This window comes from Nannospalax galili, unplaced genomic scaffold, assembly GCF_000622305.1.
Source record: "Nannospalax galili isolate Female #2095 unplaced genomic scaffold, S.galili_v1.0 scaffold106, whole genome shotgun sequence".
Lineage (NCBI taxonomy): Eukaryota > Metazoa > Chordata > Mammalia > Rodentia > Spalacidae > Nannospalax > Nannospalax galili.
In genome coordinates, this window is record NW_008354872.1 from 488,651 (window position 1) to 506,473 (window position 17,823).

General features: G+C 49.2%; 1 protein-coding gene across 1 annotated transcript in view; it reads right to left on the minus strand.

Moving 5' to 3' along the window:
* Coro2a (coronin 2A) overlaps positions 1-17,796 on the minus strand; it is a 60,209-nt gene extending 42,413 nt beyond the window's left edge. Inside the window, exon 1 of the mRNA XM_008851960.3 lies at positions 17,741-17,796. The gene's annotated coding sequence lies outside the window, so the exon portion shown is untranslated. The remainder of the gene's footprint in view (positions 1-17,740) is intronic.
* Positions 17,797-17,823: the final 27 nt, after the last annotated feature.

A 17,823-nucleotide genomic window follows, 5' to 3' on the forward strand; every position in this document is an offset into this window, starting at 1 on the left:
AGATAGGCTGACTAGATTCACCAGATGGACAAGTAGTGGGGAATGGCTGGGGATGGCGACAACACAGTGGACAGTAGCAGGGATATCAGTGTATAAGGGCTCTAGTGGGGGGAGGGAGGCTATGGAAGGGTGCTATCTGGGAAGTGGGTGTATGGTCGAATGAGATGGTTTGGAATGTCCTGTGTGATATATACACACACAAAAAAAATCAGCAAATTTAAAAAAATGTGTTATATTTGAGGAGGAAGCATAAAATTTATGTCATGTTAATTAGTAGAGGTGATGAACATTATCATTGAAATCTACCCGATGACTTTACAGACATACACAGGCACCAAGGATCCGAGTACAAACGATTATGACTAGTAATAATCAGATACATACAGATTAGAGACGCATGCTCCAACATCTCAGTGTTAGTAGCAAAAACAATGAGTCTTTCTGTAAGAAACAGTATATTTTAGAATGAAATGGAGATCTTTTTTAAAGGTTAAAAACTCATCCAATTTTATGTCTTGCAGGGCTTATACTGAGTTCAATATTGTATAGCTATTAATTCAACTGTGAACCTAAAAATTTACAGCTACTTTTGAAAGAGATGTATCCTTGTTCTGGAGTGTGTTACTGAATATGTTAAAGTTTTAACGAAATGCTTCTTCTAATCATGTGGTTATTAAATTTTAAAAAAATTAAAAAAATAATTCTTCAAAGCATAAAAATTTGCTCCTTAATAATTAGTAGATGTGAAAAACATTAATATTGAAATCTACCTGATGGCTTTATACCCATGCTCAGATACCAGGGAGTTCAGAAAGTAACCAACTGTAACTAATACTAATCAGATATATAGAGATTAGAAATGCATGTGCAAGCATCTTAGTGTTAATTGCATTAAAATGAATTTTTCTGTATGAAACCATGTATTTTAATAATGAAATGGAGATCATTTTTAAAGGTTAAAACCTCATTTAATTTTATGTCTTTTTTTTTGAGGCAGGATCTCCCTGTAGCCCAAGCTGTCCTGGGCAGGCTGAGCACAGGCCAGGGGAGCAAGTCAGGGAAATTGTTATTGAGTATGTCAATGCTGTTTCATGAAACGCTTCTTCTAATTATATCATTATTAAATAGATAATTTTAAAAAAGATACTAAAGCAGTCACACCAACAAAACAACAGCTTGCTGGAGCCTACTATTTGCACTGGAATTTAAGAAACGGACTCCATTTTATAGTTGCCTAGATATTGCATTTCTTGAGATCGGAGTCCTCTTTCTAGTTTTAAACTTGGGACAAGGATGCTGTTAAACACATATTTCTTGAATAAATGATTAAATGAACTGAAAAAAAATATTTTACTTATTATTTTTATGTGTATGAGTGTATTGCCTACATGTGTTTAAGTACGCCCATGTTGTGAAATGCCCATGGAGGACAGAAGAGGGCATCAGATCCCCTGGAACTGGAGTTACAGACAGTTGTTAGCTGCCGCGTGGGTTCTGGGAATTGAATCTGGATCCTTTGCAAGAGCAGCTAGTGCTCTTAACCACTGAGCCATCTCTCCAGCCCTAAGAACATGTGTTTTAACCTGCCCTCCTCATGTCTCTCATGCCCCTGTTGTCAAGTCTGAGGCTCATGGGGGACAGATCCTGGAACCCACTGACTGATCTCAGTGTCACAAGGAAGTACGTCCTGGATATAAAGGATCCAGTACTTTTTAGAAAGAGACCTAGCCAAAAACCTGAACCCAACACAAACCAAGTCTGACTGTTACTTTGTACCACAGTGCATGGTGAAATGCTTCACCAACCACAGGAGGCAACCAGCAACAGGGAATCCTATGTGTCAAAATACGTAATTCTAACATCAACTCAAAATGAACCACAGAGAAAATAGAAGAGCTAAAACTAGAAAACTCTCAGAAGAAGAAAAGGGAAAACTTAAAATTCTGGATTTGGCAGTGACTTTTTAGATGAGACATTTTAGATGAGATGGCAGTAAGAGAAAAAAACAAGCCACTTCGGGCATGGTGGCATACACCTTTAGTCCCAGCACTTGGGAGAAAGAGGCAGGTGGATTTCTGTGAGTTCAAGGCCAGCCTGTCTACATAGTGAGTTCTAGGCCAGCTGGGGTTATAGGGAGACCCTGTCTCAAAAAGACCACACACACACACACACACACACACACACACACACACAAGACAAATTTGACTTCATAAAAATTAAAAACTTTCATGTGCCAAGAACACTAATGGGGTAAAAGAGAGCTTAAAGAATGGGGGCATGCCTACAGTATGTATTTTGTCAGGGACTCATATACAGACCATATACAGAATTCCTAAAGCCCAATAAAAAATAGGACAAAAATTTCTACCTGGCTTGGTGGTAAATGCCTCTAATCCTAGCATTCAGGAGGCTGAGGTAAGAAGATTGCTGTGAATTGAGGCCAGCCTAGGCTACAGAGTTATACCCTCTCTCAAAAAACAAAACAAAACAAAATTTGAAAAACCGCATCCTTTCTTCAACAGAGGATGAACAAATGGTACAGTTCCAGATGGGAAGAGACTCCATGGTAAGATGCGCAGCAAGGAGTGCCTGGGCTGATCTGCCGGCATCCTGATTCACAGAGCATCGCAGAAAGCCAGTCCCAAGCAGCTGGGGAACCTGAATGGAGCCTTGACAACATTAAAGGTCATCACTAGTTGTTTTTAGGGTGATGCAGCACTGGGGTTGTTACAATAGGCATCTCTCTCATAGAGACATATGCTTAATATTCACAGCTGACATGATCCGATGTCTGGGACTGACTTTGAAATAATTCAGAGGCTGGGAATGTGGCTCAGTTGGTAAAGTGCTTGCCTAGCATGCACAAAGCCCTGGGTTCCATCCCCAGCACCACATAAAATGGTCGCGGTGGAGTATGCCTGGGAAGCAGGAGGATCTGGAGTTCAAGGTCATCCTGGAGCTACATCCATAGTTGGAGGCCAGCCTGGGCTATATGAGACCCTGTCTCAAAAAGAAAATTAAAAAAGAAATAACCCAATGGCTCTGGCTCCAGCCCTGTTATCCCCCAAATTATAATAATAAAATAAAGTAATTGGCAGGGGTGTGAGGAGCAAAGTTGGAAGTGTGGAGCTGAACTCACCAAGGGTGCCACCAGCGCCTGAGGACTCATCAGGGCTCCCTGGTTCTGTGTGTGTGTGTGCGTGCGTGTGTGTGTGTGCGTGCGTGTGTGTGTGTGTATATGTGTGTGTGTGTGTGTGTGTGTGTGTGTGTTTAGGTTTCCATAGTAACAACTGGAGCAAGAAAGGCTTAGCAGAGCCCAGGAGGCACTGACATAGCTCTGTATTGCACATCTAGGTTTTCATCCCGTCTCCGATGGCTCTGCCTAACTGGAACCCTTAGACCTGTCTGACTTAAAGGCTACAGTAAAAACTCACAACATGAAGTGAAACCTAAAATTCAACTCCCCCGTCACTCCAGTCACACCTTCCATGAGTGGCTCTGGGTAGAGTGACTATAGAACAGCCACCAATGAACTGTGGGGTGGCACTCTTCTGCTATTTTCTAGCTCTGTGGCTTGCAGCAAGTTACAAATGTATCTGTTTCCCTGCCAGTAATGTCAGACAGGATAACACCCTATAAAGACTAACTACCACTCACCCTGCTTGCTACAGGTTAGGAATGTTCCAGGTATAATAAACCCAACCCTCCAACAACCCTACAGGTACTGAGACCACTTTTCAGAAGAGGAAACTAAGGCACAGAGGGGTTAAGTCACTTGCCTATAATCACACAGCTGAGCTGCTCAGAAACAGATGCACATTCCCACAGGGCTGGTTTGACAAAGACATAGGTAACCCACAGGACATGGGGAGAGATGCGCCACACAGAGTGCTCAGCCAATGCTAGTGAAACTGCTGTGGTCCCAGCATTATAGGGTAATCAGATTTGATGTAGTGCAGAACAGGTGTGTGCAGAGGGCCCAAAATTTGAGGGTCCTGAGTAGAACATCCCAAATTAGAAGGGCCTCTAACCATAAACAGCTTGAGGAGTCTGATGCTTTCTGCTCTCCAAGGGATGGACACAGGGGTTAAAAGCTAAGGAACAATCCCACTAGTCAGAAAGAGCCCCAAAGATGGTGACTTTAAACAGCTCCACCTGTGTGCTGAGGCCTGAGGGGAGGTAGAACATTGGAGAAACCCTCTGTCTTTTCCATAAGCACATCACAAGAGCAGATGCAGGCATTCCTCCTTGGTCTCAGATCTCTCAGTGCAGGCAGAGGCATCCTGCAGCCAGCAAGAGAACACACCCCAGTTCCCAGGTCCTTCTGCCACCCCCCCTCCCCTCTCTGTCCTGCTGGTCTGGCATAGATGCCTCCTGCAGGCCCACAGGAAACACAGATTGGGCTGGCGGCAGCCAAAGGCCTTTCTTCCTAATGAGATTAGGCCTGAGGGAGGCACCTCCTCCCCTGACCAACTGTCCAGAGCTAGGGTCAGATGGCCAGGCACCACCAGAGATAGCCAAGCCTCATGGGCAAGCCTGGTCCCTCACTCAAGCCATGCACCCCTCTGCTTTCTTTGGGGGGGCTGCTTCTCCCCTACCTGTCATTTCCCTGAAGCCTGGGTTCCCTGAGTCTTCAGAATAAAATCTTCTGCTGGACATGGTGGTGGGCCAAACTCCCCTGCTTTCTGTGCTATCTGCCTCTCAGAGCACATGCTTCCCTGACACCCCATCTTGGCTTACTCTATGTCTCCCTGCTGGGTCTGGAACAAAGACACCAGGGTTAAGTCATTGGCTGGCACTCTCTTGGCTCTGAGGGTGCTCTTGCCTCACCCTCCTCTTGGGCCTGTCTCCATGAGAACTCCCTCAAGACCATCCCATTGTATGAGGTATTCATCTTCATATGGGAGGGGGGTTAACCAAAGCAGGGAGAGAGGTACAAGTTTAAGATTCAATCCTGTTGGCCTGCATTCAGCATTCTCATCTTAAAAGGTTGTCCTAAACCAGGCCTGGCAGCACAGGCCTATAATCTCAGCTACTAGTGAAGGGGAGGGAGGACCATAAGTTCAAGGTCAATCTGGAGCTACAGAGGGAATTCACAGCCAGCTTGTCTCAAAATAAAAAAACAAAGCCTGGGGATATATAGCTCGGGGGTAGAGTGCTTGCCTAGAATGTGTGAGGCTCTGGGTTCCATCCCTGGCACTGCCAACAACAAACACCCACCATGTTATCTTCCTCACAGCTTTCGGAGTAATAAGACAACGTATGCAAACTGCCCTGCACCTGTCTGCCATGAAGAAGATGGCTGCTCCCTGCGTTTCTTCTTCCTACTCACAGGATTATCTTCAGATGCGGAAGATGGGGGCTACTGGCTCCTGGCTGGAAAGTTTCCCCTTCCCTCGGGCCCTCGGAGCAGAGGGGTTAGAACTGACTCTCTCATAGCACGTGTACCAGGCAAGTTGGAGAGTCTTAATTCTGATGTGTTCCGTGACCCTGGACAGATCCTACCCTCTTGGTTTTGCGTTCATATGGTGATCAGACTCCACCAATGAGGATGATGTACACAGGGTTCTGTAGCCTGCATCTGACACAGCCAGACACTCCCAAGGAGCATGAGGACAGCACATTGCCCATTAGCTGCTTAAGTCTTCTGAGAACTGCCCTTTGCCCACCTCAACCTTAGACCCGAAGCAATGCTTCTTCCCAGTTATTCCCTGCATGAAGGCCCGAGACAAACGCCATGCAGATTTATTGTACCTCTAGTTCCTTATCTGAGAGTTTCGGGTCACTGGGTTACCAAGGAGTTTCCCTGCCACCTCCCAGAGGCTAAAATCTAGAGCTCCCACCCTTTTCTCCCTGTCCAGTACCACACACAACTAACAGAACTACCTTTGGATGGAGAGGGCCATGGGCCCAGACAGGGAGAATGTTTGCTCAGGTGGCTTCAGTCCTACAAAGGGATCTAGCCATGCTCACCCCACCCCACCCCATGGGCAAGTGAGTCAGCCCTCACTACCCATATCAGGGACCTGTGGCCCACAGACAGTCCTTCCAAAGTTATTCATGCCCTCTGAATGTGGTGCCACGCAGGGTACCACAGGCCAGAGACAAGGATGAAGTGAGCAGGACCAGACTGATGGGTGCTCAGTTGATGGGAGGGGTCATCAGGGAACTAGCCAGTTCATTCATGGTGAACAGGGCTGAGTGGCCCGAGATGAGATCTGTTGGTTCATTTGTTTCTGCTATCTTAGGGGTTTGAATCTAGGCCTCCAGGCATCCTAGGCAAGTGCTGTAACACTCAGCCATATACCCAGTCCCCAAGCTGCAATCTGAAGCAGGAGATTGTGATCTGGGGACCAGCGAGGGCCACTGGGAAGATGTTTCCAAGCTGGGAGAAGCACGTCCTGCAAAGAGGGAAAGGATCCAGGTGGGAGGTAGTAGGGGCATGGTGTGCCAGATGTGCAAAGGGCTCATGGTTTAAGGGTGAGAGTGGAAAGTGTGGGAGAGTGAAGTGTAGGGTCTGGGCAGGTGCAGGGAGCCTCAGGGATGCGGTTGGCTGCGGGTGTTGAATGTCAGCTGGGAGCTTGGCCTGAAGAGAAAAGGGATCAGCAGGTTTGTGACTGGGGCTGTCACACGGTCAGAGCCTACCCTTAGGCAGCCAGAATACCCGGCCTGACAGGTGATTTTTCTTTCCTCAACTCTAGGCTGGTCTAAGAAGAAACAAGCAGGTTTCACTGCATCCACGTGGGCTGGTGACTGCAGCTGCTGCAGAGCACCATGGATGCCCTCGGGCACCCTTCAATGCCTTCAGGAGGAAAGACTGATGGCCCTGTGGCTGGAGACCCCAGAAAGAACAGCATATTCTGGGCAGCACAATACTCATCTCAGTACTCAGCCCCCATCCTGGAGGGTGACGCAAGTTCTTCTTCGTGCTTCTCTCTCACCTGCTTATCACCATGGAGATAAATGCTGCTGGTCAGCCTTAATCAATTCCCCAGGCAGGCCTGCAACAGCTGGCAGCAAAGGCCGCCTTCTCTTGTTGGCCTCCCAAGCTCTGCTCAGATCCTTGGCTCAGGCTGGGCCTGACAGCCTGGAGGGCAGAAGCCAAACAGCTTCTCTGGCCAGATTACAAGTGTCGGCAGCCAGGGGTCGAGGATGAAGGGTCCAGGAAAAAAGAGTGCCACCGGGAGGAGGTACCAGGGCTGGCTGTCAAGGCAGGTGACAGCATCTGGTTTACACATGCTTGCTGGGGTCTAAAATTAAAATTCCCTGGAGAGCTGATTCTAGTCAGGAGAGCGTCTCACGGCTACCTTACAGTTTCTGACTCTGGGCCTGGGAACCTGCATTTCTACCTAATTCCAGTGTCCATGAGGCAGTTGATGGGGGGATTGAATTTGGATGACTACTGCTCAACAGTACTTAGACTCCCTCCAAGTCGTTGTCTAACTTCCTCCTCACCACAGCCCCATGGAGAGCAGAGGTGCATTATCAGCCTTGGCTTCCTTTGGTGGTGGGGACAGCGTCCATCCTTCCATCCACTTCCAATCACTGTACAGCTCTGGACTTCCAGCTCTTCCTCTGCCTCAGAGCAGGTTTTGTATCTGTTTTTGAGACAGGGTCTTCCTATAGCCCCAGATGACCTGGAACTCACTATATAGACCAGATGGCCTCGATCTCACAGAGACCCACCTGCCTCTGTCTCCTGTATGCTGGGATTAAAAGTGTGTGCAACCATATTCGGCTCAGAGCTGGTTCTTTATGGGGTCTAGGAGGTGGGTGGTAGAGCAGGCTATGCCCCATCCAATGCTGGTCTTTGCTTTTGCTCTCTTGGCTACACAGGGCTTTCTTAGTCAGGGACCCTGGCAGAGGGGTCCTGGGTGGTAAGGAGCTGCCCCTGCTACAGGACATGGCCAAGGGATCTTCCCCAGGCCCAGGCAGAGTGATGGCTCTTCCCACCGGCCGCCCCTCCTGGCTCCAGTACCCCATCCATTAAAGGGGAATCACATTCAGCCACACTCTTCTGAGATTGCAGGGAGCCTCAAAAGGAGGATAGGGACAATGGGAGTTAGTTTACTTATGACATGCAACAGCCACCTCAGGCAGCAGCATGCAACCATTACATGGTTGGGAGCTCACTAGCCTGGCACAAACCTGGCCCCACCATGCATGGCCCAGAGACCCTGGGTTTCCTCACCTGACTCAGGGAGGGCAACAATAGATTCCTTAACATTTGTCAAGCTCTTGAAGCCCTGCCTGGCCCAGGGCTGACACAAAAGATATATCTGTTTTAGTCTCTCTCTCTTTTTTTTTGGACTTTTTGAGACAGGGTCTCCCTGTAGCCCCAGCTGACCTGGTGGTACTCATTATGTAGACCAGGCTGGCCTTGATCTTACAAATATCTGCCTTCCTCTGCCTCCCAAGTGCTGGGACTAAAGGTGTTTGCCATCATGTCTGGCCACACACGTTTTAAATAATTTGAGCTGGGAATGTAGCTCAGTTGGTAGAGTGAAGGCCTAGCATGCACGAAGCCCTGGGTTTGATTCCCTAGCACTGCATAAATCCCGGTGTAGCGATTACACCTGTAATCTCAGCACTCGGGAGGTAGACACAGGAAGTTCAAAAGTCCAAGGTCATCCTCAACTATATAGTGAATTTCAAGGCCAGAAATTCAAAATAAGAATAGTGACTTTTACTGAGTCCTTGTGGTAAATCAGGCACAGGTTTAAGCAGTTTGCAGTGAAAGTGACCTGGGCTCTGAACAGGGTTGCAGAGTAGATGAACAGGACAGTGTCATGTTTCTTTACTTCTCTAGGCAGTGCTGTGACTCAGGGGTGGGAAGTCATCTGTTCCCATAACTGGATGAACTCAGAGAAAGCCTGTTGTATCTCACCCCCGCACCCCCCAATGCTGACTCAGAATCTAAGCTCTAACTCTTAGGGAATCTAATTCTTAGCCAGACCCACCAGACCTCCCTCTCAAATGGTCCTGCTACGGCATCTGGGATCAAGAAGCACACAGTGATCAAGAGTAGCTCAGGCTGTGTCAGGGCACAGACGCATGTCCAGCCTGGCTCTCTGATCCCTTTCCCTGCTTTTCCTGATGACGTCTGAGGGTTTTGGCTTGCACCCTGCAAGCCAAGTGATGGAGAACTCGCCCCTTTGGGTGGAGGAAGAGCTCAACCTCTGGGCTTCCTCCCTTGTAGTTTCCTCTGCTGCCTGTCTCAGTCCCTGGAGCCCTCTGTGGTTTCTGCTACAGTATTAGCCTTGCAGACACCTGAGGCCCTTGACCACAGGCTGCTGGGATGGCTCTGGTCCAGGCTGGGAATTTCTTTTGGGATTGTTTATCCTCTCCAGTTTTGGTACCCTTCCTATGGTGTGCTAAGTTGTCACCATTTCACACAACTTCTATCCTGGGTCACACTCAGCTTTCCAAATGCTAGGATTACAGGTTGTGCCACAACACCACAACATCTTGGCTTTTGGTTCAGGTCTTTGAAAGTGAGCCACTTTTCCTGAGTGGCTTGGGTTGTAAAGATAGGGCTTATGGGGGCCAGAAGACAAAGCCAAGGTTATTTCCTGCTAGCAAGACCATCAGAATACCATCAAGCTCTGCAGGAACCCAAATACATTGCTTCAACCAGCATCTCCCAAGGCCCATGGGTCTATGCTGCTGGAGATAACCCTGGTTTGGGCTCTAGCCACCCAGAGTAGCTGGGTGTGTGTGTGTGTGTGTGTGTGTGTGTGTGTAATGGAGCTTCATCACAACAACTGTGGGGTGGCAGCAGACCAGAGGAGACCACAAGATTGGAATAGAAGGCTATGTATCCCAGGCTATCTTCAAATTCACTATGTAGTGGAGGATGACCTAGAACTTCTAATCTTTCTGCATGTTGGGATTTCTGCAGTTCTGTCCTCTAGCCTGGGGCTTGCCACATTCCCTGCTCTCTTGTTTCCCCCTTCCCTCTTCAGGCACCTGTCTTGTGGTTGGTGGGACTGGATGATTGATTACTGTTCCTGGCCCCATGTAGACTGTGAGCCCAGAAGGGCAAGGCCTGTGCCTGTTTGGTGCCATTTGGTATCTCCAATGAGCCTTGTGCTTCATATGCAGAAAGCTATCAATATGGGAACAAAGATCCTATTCAAAAAATTACATTGAAAAATAGTATTTAAAAAGAAAGAGGGTATAATAAAAAGAGAATAACAGTCGGGCATGGTGGTGCACACCCGTAGTCCCAGTACTTGGGAGGCAGAGGCAGGTGGATCTCTGTGAGTTCAAGGCCAGCCTGGTCTACATAGTGAGTTCCAGGACAGCTGGGGCTAGAGGGAGACCCTGCTTCAAAAAGACAAAAAAAAACAAAACAAAACAAAACAAAACCCCAAAACATTTTAGGAGGTGAACAGCTGATCTGGTCTGGGTGTGACTCCAGCACTGTGTTGGGTAGATCTCTGCTTTCTCCAGGTGGGCCACCTTCCAAGCCTCCTTGGGTAATGGTTACAGCAAGCAAGGGGCTAATGGGTAGCCTGCAAGCTCTCCAAGCTCTTTCCGGTAGTCATCAACCCTGGTTGCTTTCAGACCATTTAATGACTAGTCCACTGAGCAGTGTGAACTCCACAGTGTGGGTGTGCTGCCCTTTCCCAAGCTTGGGTATCGGTATCTGCTTTTGGTGGGCTTGGATGAGGAAGAGGTAGGATCTAGTGTGAGCAGCTGTGAATCTAGCTATGCTTCTTCTGGCTGTGAGACCTTTGGAAGTTACTAACCCTCTCTGATCCCATTTCCTACTTTGTGAAAAAAAAGAGGACAAGACTATCTAGCTACCAGACTGCTGAGAGGATTAAAGGCGAAAATACACATTAAAAGTCTAGATGGTAGTCAACTATGGGGACATACAACCAGGACTTGGGAGTCTGAGGCAGGACTGCTGGGAGTTTGAGGCCAGCCTGAGCTACACAGTGAGTAACATGTGTGCCAGGGCTATTATGGCAAGATCCTGTTTCAAAAACCAAACCAAAACAAACCAAAACCTAGTAGCTTAGCTCCTTCATTTACTGTGTGAAGTGGCTGGCAGCCTGTGCATTTCAAGGGCCAGATACCAAGACTTCACACTTCTCAGGGGAAGAGGCCTCATTCGGCCTTAAGCAGCCCATGAGGCTGGGTTGGAGGTACTTGCTAAAGGATCCCTGGCTCCCAGCTTCCTGACTGTAGTTATGACTCCCCATAGGTCTATGAGCTTGTGAGGGTTGTACTGGCTCTGGCTTATCCATCCCTCTTTCCTAGCTTACAAGTATCTCAGTGGATGGTTGCTGGGATGGTGATACTTATGATCGGTTAGACAGGAGAACATATCCTCATTTTATGGGTGGGGATACTGAGGCATGAAGAAGGGACAAGACTTGCCTAAGGAGCATACCAATGGCAGGGCCAGGTCCCCTTTCTTAGAGGTGAGCCCTTTGTGGATATCCTTGGGCTCCGGGTCCCAACCTGAAATTCATGTTGGTCTCCTCTTGTATAGGCTGAGCCCTATGTAGTCCATCTAGCTGTGAAGGGGGGGCTTCGCAGGAGGCTAAGGGAGCTTAGTCCACAAGCTGGGCTGCCCCTCTTGGGAAGTAGCAGCCTATCTGTTGAGCATCCATATGCCATGCCTTGTCAAACACTTGCCACACATGTCCCTGCAGCCTGTGGCTGGTGCTATTGTGATGCCACTTTACAGGGGGCCAGGGAGAGACCCTGGCCCAAGACCAGCCAGTGGCTGAGCCAGGGTTAGAAGGCTTCATCCTGGGCAGTGGCCAGCTGTCAACATGCTGGGCCCAGAGATGCAAAGAAATGCACGGTCAGGGTATAGAAAAAAAGTCCCCAGAGAAGGGGGTGGGGGCAAGCTCCAGCTTTCTCTCCATCACTTGCTGCCTCCCAACCAGTGCTGGCTTAAGGATGGGACTCTTATTGACTGCCTTGAAGTCCCCAGTACCCCCTGAGGGATAGGGTCATGCCACCTGCCAGTCCTTTACAACTGGGCTGAAGGCCAGGCTGGAAGCAGCTGTCACAAGAATCCCATCCAGGTTCTCCTAGCCACAATCTCTCCTTGGAGTGATACCCTAGCGTCTCACTAAACCCTTGGCAGGTGCTGGACAAGGCCCCACTTGCTCTACCTGGGACACAGGCTGGGAGTGGGGTAGGTGGGTGGTGGAGGTAACTCAATTGAACCCACCAATTCTGATGCTCTAGGGTTTGTCTGCAGCCAGAGCACAGTGACACACTGGGGACTCTACATGCAGATGGTATGGGTGCAAATGTGAGCCCTTGGACAACACTTTGGGCCTTCTGGACCTCAGCCCCTCATCAATAAGGATGATAGCAGCCAAGAGGGGAAGAAAGAACCCTCAAAATGTTCACATGAATTACCTGGGATGAGGAGACGCAACACGGGGTTTTATTTTCTGTCTAGTTTTTTGTTCTTTTCTAAACGTGTCTACTATCATCAAGTATTTATAACAGAAAAAAACAAGCACATGGGCTTTGTAAGTGAACTTTATTGAGATACAATCTATCTACAACACAATATACCCATTTAAAAATGAGAATGACAGGCATGGCAGCTCACACCTGTAATCCCATCACTGCGGAGGTTGAGGCAGGAGGGCTCCTGTGAGTTCAGGGCTAGCCTGAGCTATAGATAGTATTGAATTTAGGAGGGCCTGGGGTTCAGAATAAGACACTATCTCCAAACACCAAAACCAAAGCAAACAAAACACACACAGAGAAAAAGGGCTAATAACTAATTGCATCCACCCCTAACCCTCTCATAACTAATTGCATCCACCCCTAACCCTCTCAACACCCCACCCTGGACTTTATAAGGAGTGAGGTAAGGAGTGTGAAAACTCCACCTTCTACACATACTAACATGAGAGCTCAGTTAAGAGGCCCAGTCAGCCTGGCTTCTTCTTTCCCACCTCTTCAACCTGCCAGGTCCTGCACTGTTTTGTAAACACAGAGTTCAGCAGCTCACCCAGACCTGGACTCCTGTGACAGCCCCCTCTGTGTCCTGTCTTAACAACTCTGGCTTGTAACAAAGTACCATGAACTGGTGGCCTGTGAAACACACTGCGAATTTCTCACAGTTTTGGAGGCTGGCGGCCAAGATAAGGGAGCAGACTGGGAGTGTGACAGAGGGCCAGCTTCCGGGTTCACAGAAGGGTGTGGAAGGGCTGTCTCTCAGGACCTCTTTGGCCAGGGCATGTCCTTCATCACAAATGTCCTGCCAGCCTTCTGGATCTAATCACCTCCACCATGCCATCAATTTGGGGGAAAGGGTCTCAACAAATTATCTCGACAATGGTGGGAACATCTGGACAATAGCAATCTGGGGGGAAATCAGGCTAGCACCCAAAGTGTGGCTATGCCCTGCGTTCTTCAAAAGCCTTCTATGGCTCCCTACTGCCTTGGGCTTTTCACCCAAGATATTATTCAGCAAGTTACTGAACTTCTCTGTACCTTTGCTTTTTAAATGAAAAAGTGGCATAAAAATAGTACCTCCTTCACAAACTTGTAGGATTCCATACTGTACATGGATGAGGGGCGGTTAGACAATCAGGTCCATGGCCTCTCTGCCCTGTCTCTTCATCTTCCTCCCTCACTCTTCTAGCCTGGTCTTCCAGGGATGGTCCTACCTTAGGGCCTTTGCACTGGCTATTCCTCTACCTGGACAGCTCTTCCCCCAGAGTTTAGCCAAGCTCATGCCTTCAAGCCTTTGCCCAAGTCACCTTAGTGAGCCCTCGGATATCTGCTTGAAATTCCAACCCTCTTTCTTTCCATTCTGCAGTCACACTCCTTTGCCACCTTGTCCCCACCCCTAGTTTCCTTTGGTCATCTCCTTTGTGATGTGCCTTCTGTCCCTATTTGACTGTAAGCTCCTTGTTTATAGTGGGGCTGCTTGGTAAACACTGGAGAAGGACCCAGTGAAGGTTGCTGTAAAGCCAAGAGTAGTCAGGGCTCACCAGACAGCAACACCATTATTGATTCTCTAAGGCTGATTCAGTTGGCCTACCTCCTTCCTTCAGCCTCCTAATCACACCCTCCTAGTCCGTGCCACACCCGCCATTGCTGGATTATAGTAAGGAACAGTAATTACATCTTTAATTATATCTTTTTCCACTTAGCTGAACCATACAAAATTGTTATTTTTTGCAAGTCAAATAAAAAAGAAGGTTCGTTATGACTGTTTTGGCATGGTTTAAGCTAATGTGTTTCCCATAGCACTGTGTAGGTCCTTCCCTAGGAGGTCCCAGGAGACAGTAAGGTCACCTGGCCCTTCAAATGAAGTGTGATTGCCTAGTGCCTCCTCCCAGTCTTGAAGGGCTGAAAATCACAGCATGGACATGGATTTGAAAAGCTCCGCAAGGTCTGAACCAGGGCTATTTGAAAAGAGCAAAAACTTCAAGCAGAACCCCATGGAGAGAGCTGGCAGCCCTCCCTGAGGGAACACTTATCTCTGAGGGAGGGAGGGAGGCTGGCACACCTTCTGGTCATTCAGAGCCCTCTGCTCCTCCTCTAAAAGACTTGATACAAAGCTATGCTAAGTCCATCCCGCAGGTGGCCAGCCAGCACCAAGACCACGCCCACTTCAGAGATGGGGAAAGTGAGGTCCTAAATCGAGGGGAAGGCTGGCCTAAGGTCACATAGTAGGGCAGAAGGAGTCTATGTCTGCCATCTTGTCTTGGGGTCTTTCCTCTGGACGCTGCTCCTCTGCCAGCCAAAGTTGGGCAGTTGCTACTTTTTTTTTTAAATACTTTATTTTTATTATTTTTATTTTATGTGTATGAGTGTATTACCTGCATGTATGTGAGTGCACCCGTGTCGTGCAATGCCTCAATGCCTCGGAGGTCAGAAGAGGGCTTCGGATTCCCCTGGAACTGGAGTTAAGGATGGTTCGTAGCCGTCATGTGGGTCCTGGGAATCGAACCCAGGTCCTCTGCAAGAGCAGTCAGTGCTCTTAACCACTGAGCCATCTCTCCAGCCCCAGTTGCTACTTTTTTACATTGCTGTTTTCAAATGAAATGCTCTTTTCTTTTTAAAAAAAATATTTTATTATTTTTACTTTATCTGTATAAGTGTATTGCTTGCATGCACATGAGTGTACCTGTGTCATGCAGTTCCCCTAGAGGGAAGAAGAGGGCATCCAATTCCCTGGAACAGGAGTTATGGATGGTTGTTAGCCACCATGTGGGTGCTGGGATTCGAACCTGGGTCCTCTGCAAGAACAGCCAGTGGTTAAGAGCACTGAGTCATCTCTCTAGCCTCTGAAATGCTCTTTTCAAATGAAATACTCAAAGAGCCTCAGACAGGACAGTGAGTGTAGATGCTGTCAGGCAATGCCTTCAAGATAGTAGTATGCATACAACCTCTCTTTCTAGTTACTTCCTCAGGGTAAAGTCTCCAAGGGAGAGGCCCAGGAGCAAAGGGCAGACAGAGTATTTTCACAGATTTTTGTGGCCAGCTGCCAGATTACCCTACAAAATAAAACACCTCAGGCAAATCCTGGCCACCTTGCTAGCACAGAGTTTCAGCCTTTTATGCTTATAGTTTGCTAACTGTATAGACTAATAAGACTTTCATTTATTACATGTTCTTTCTAAACTATTTTTTATTTTTTTATGTGTATGAGTGTATTGCCTGTATGTATGTAAGTGCCGAAGGAGGTCAGAAGAGGGAGTCGGATCCCCTGAAACTGGATCCTCTGCAAAAGCAGTCAGTGCTCTTAACCACTGAGCTATCTCTCCAGCCCTTATTATATGTTATTGTAATCATTCCTTTTTTTTTTTTTTTTTAAATTGGAGACATGCCTCAGGCTGTGCTTGAACCAATCTGTAGTAGAGGATGGCCTTGAACTCCTGGTCCTCCTTCTTCCACCTCTGAGTGCTCTGATTACACGTTTATGCTGTGCTGGGGATAGAATCAAGCTTTGTGCATACTATGTAAGCACTCTAACCAACTGAGCTGCATTCCACCCACCCAATTCTTGCAATTCGGATTCCTGGCTGGTTTGCTGTGTGGCCTTTTACCAGTCACATCCCCTTCAGGGACAGGGTATAACTACTCATGAAATATGGGGATTGGATAATATAGTTTCTAGACACCTTTTTCAGGTCGGATGACCCACAATTCCATAGTACATTTAAGCAGTATTAGTACAGTATGGTTTTGTAATAACCAAAATGTGCCTCGCTCCTGTATCACCCACAGTGGCCTCCCAGATTCCTTGCGTGTGCAGATGACAGGGGACTCAGGTAGCACTTAGGCCTTCAGGGTGGCGCTGGGCTCTTGTGGTGGCACGTATACTTAGTCTGCTTTTATGAGGGGATAATAACACTCATTTGCCATAAAGCCCCAAGTGGGGGGGGGCATGGAACACAGGGCAAGGTCCCAGTCACTCTTCTTCAGCCCTGGAGTCCTGTGGCATTCTAGAAGGCCCACCCAGCCTCTGCTTGAACACCTAGGATGACACACAGGGCTCACCACCCACTCCCACCCCTTCCTTCTTTCAGCCCTAATAAAGGTCTTGGGTGGGGGGAAAGGCAGGACAAGAGACTCTGAACCTGTTCCTGAATTGGGGCAGAAAGTGAGGCAGAGGGTAGATGCAAAGGCAGGAAGGCTCAGGGAAGGTATAGTGCCTTCTCTCCAGATTCCACAAGAGATGGTAAGAGGCTTGGGAAGCTCAAGTTCACTTTACTGCCCTGAAATACAGGTAGTTTTGAATAAGACCCTGGACCATGTGCAGAACGGCAGGCTCTGGGGCAGACACAGGCTCCCTCTTGCCTCTGCTCCCCAGGGTGCAATCTGTTGCCCCTAGATGGGGAAGGAGGGCCAGATGATGTGTGCGGGCCCCTCAGGACCACGGGAAGGGCAGTGGGTGGGAGCAAACTCCAGCTGTTTCAGCTAATGAGATCCCCATCATAAGGCGTATGCAACAGAAAGTCGTAGCCCCATGCTAAAGGTCTTCATTCACAGACCCTGGAGCCACTGCACCTCGGACAGGTGCTCTGCTCGCAACCTCACAGACACTGCCCTCCTGGCAAATGGCTGTATCAGTCAGTCCTGTCCCACCCGGCTGGTACATAGAACTGGGCTGTGTTAGCTGAGCTGGCCAAGGCACGACTAAGGCCTTCCTTCCCCATTCCCTGAATGCAGGTGAGTGTCTGCTGGGCTCTGGTTCTGACAGGTCGGTGGCTGAGATCTGGCCATCGCCAGCGGGGGGCTCCTTCTCCAGCTCCAGGCGATGAGGCTGCGGTGGTAGCCAGCCCGCCCCATCCTCTGCCTCAGGTCTTCTGGGCAGGGTCCTGGGGATGCTTCTTCATCCTGGGTTCCCGGATCGGGAAGCCGAGGCCCCGTGGGTCACCCAGCCAAGACAGACAGAACCGCGGCGCGAGTCGGAGGGGCACCAGGGCCTGTCGGGACCGGCCGCCGCGCCCAGGGTGGGTCGCCTCACCGCGGCAGGAGGGGGCGGTGCGGACCGGGTGGGGAGCCCGCACCTTGGGGCGGCTGCTCCCAGACACCAGCGGAGGAGGCGGCCGCACCACACCGCTATCCCGATGGGGAAACTGAGGCCCGTAGGCTTTGTGCAAGGTCGTGCGGGGGGAGGGGGTCTGGAAGCCAGATCCCCGCGCCCCGCCGGGTTCCCGCGGCGCAGCATCCCTCCCGGTGCCAAGCCGCAGCCCGTGTCCCGCTGCAGCCCGGTTCGGTCCCGCCCTACCTTGCTGGCGGCCGCGCAGGTGGCGGCGGCGGCGGCGTCCGGCTCCCGCTCCGCGCTCCGCGCTCCGCTCTCCGCGCCGTCCG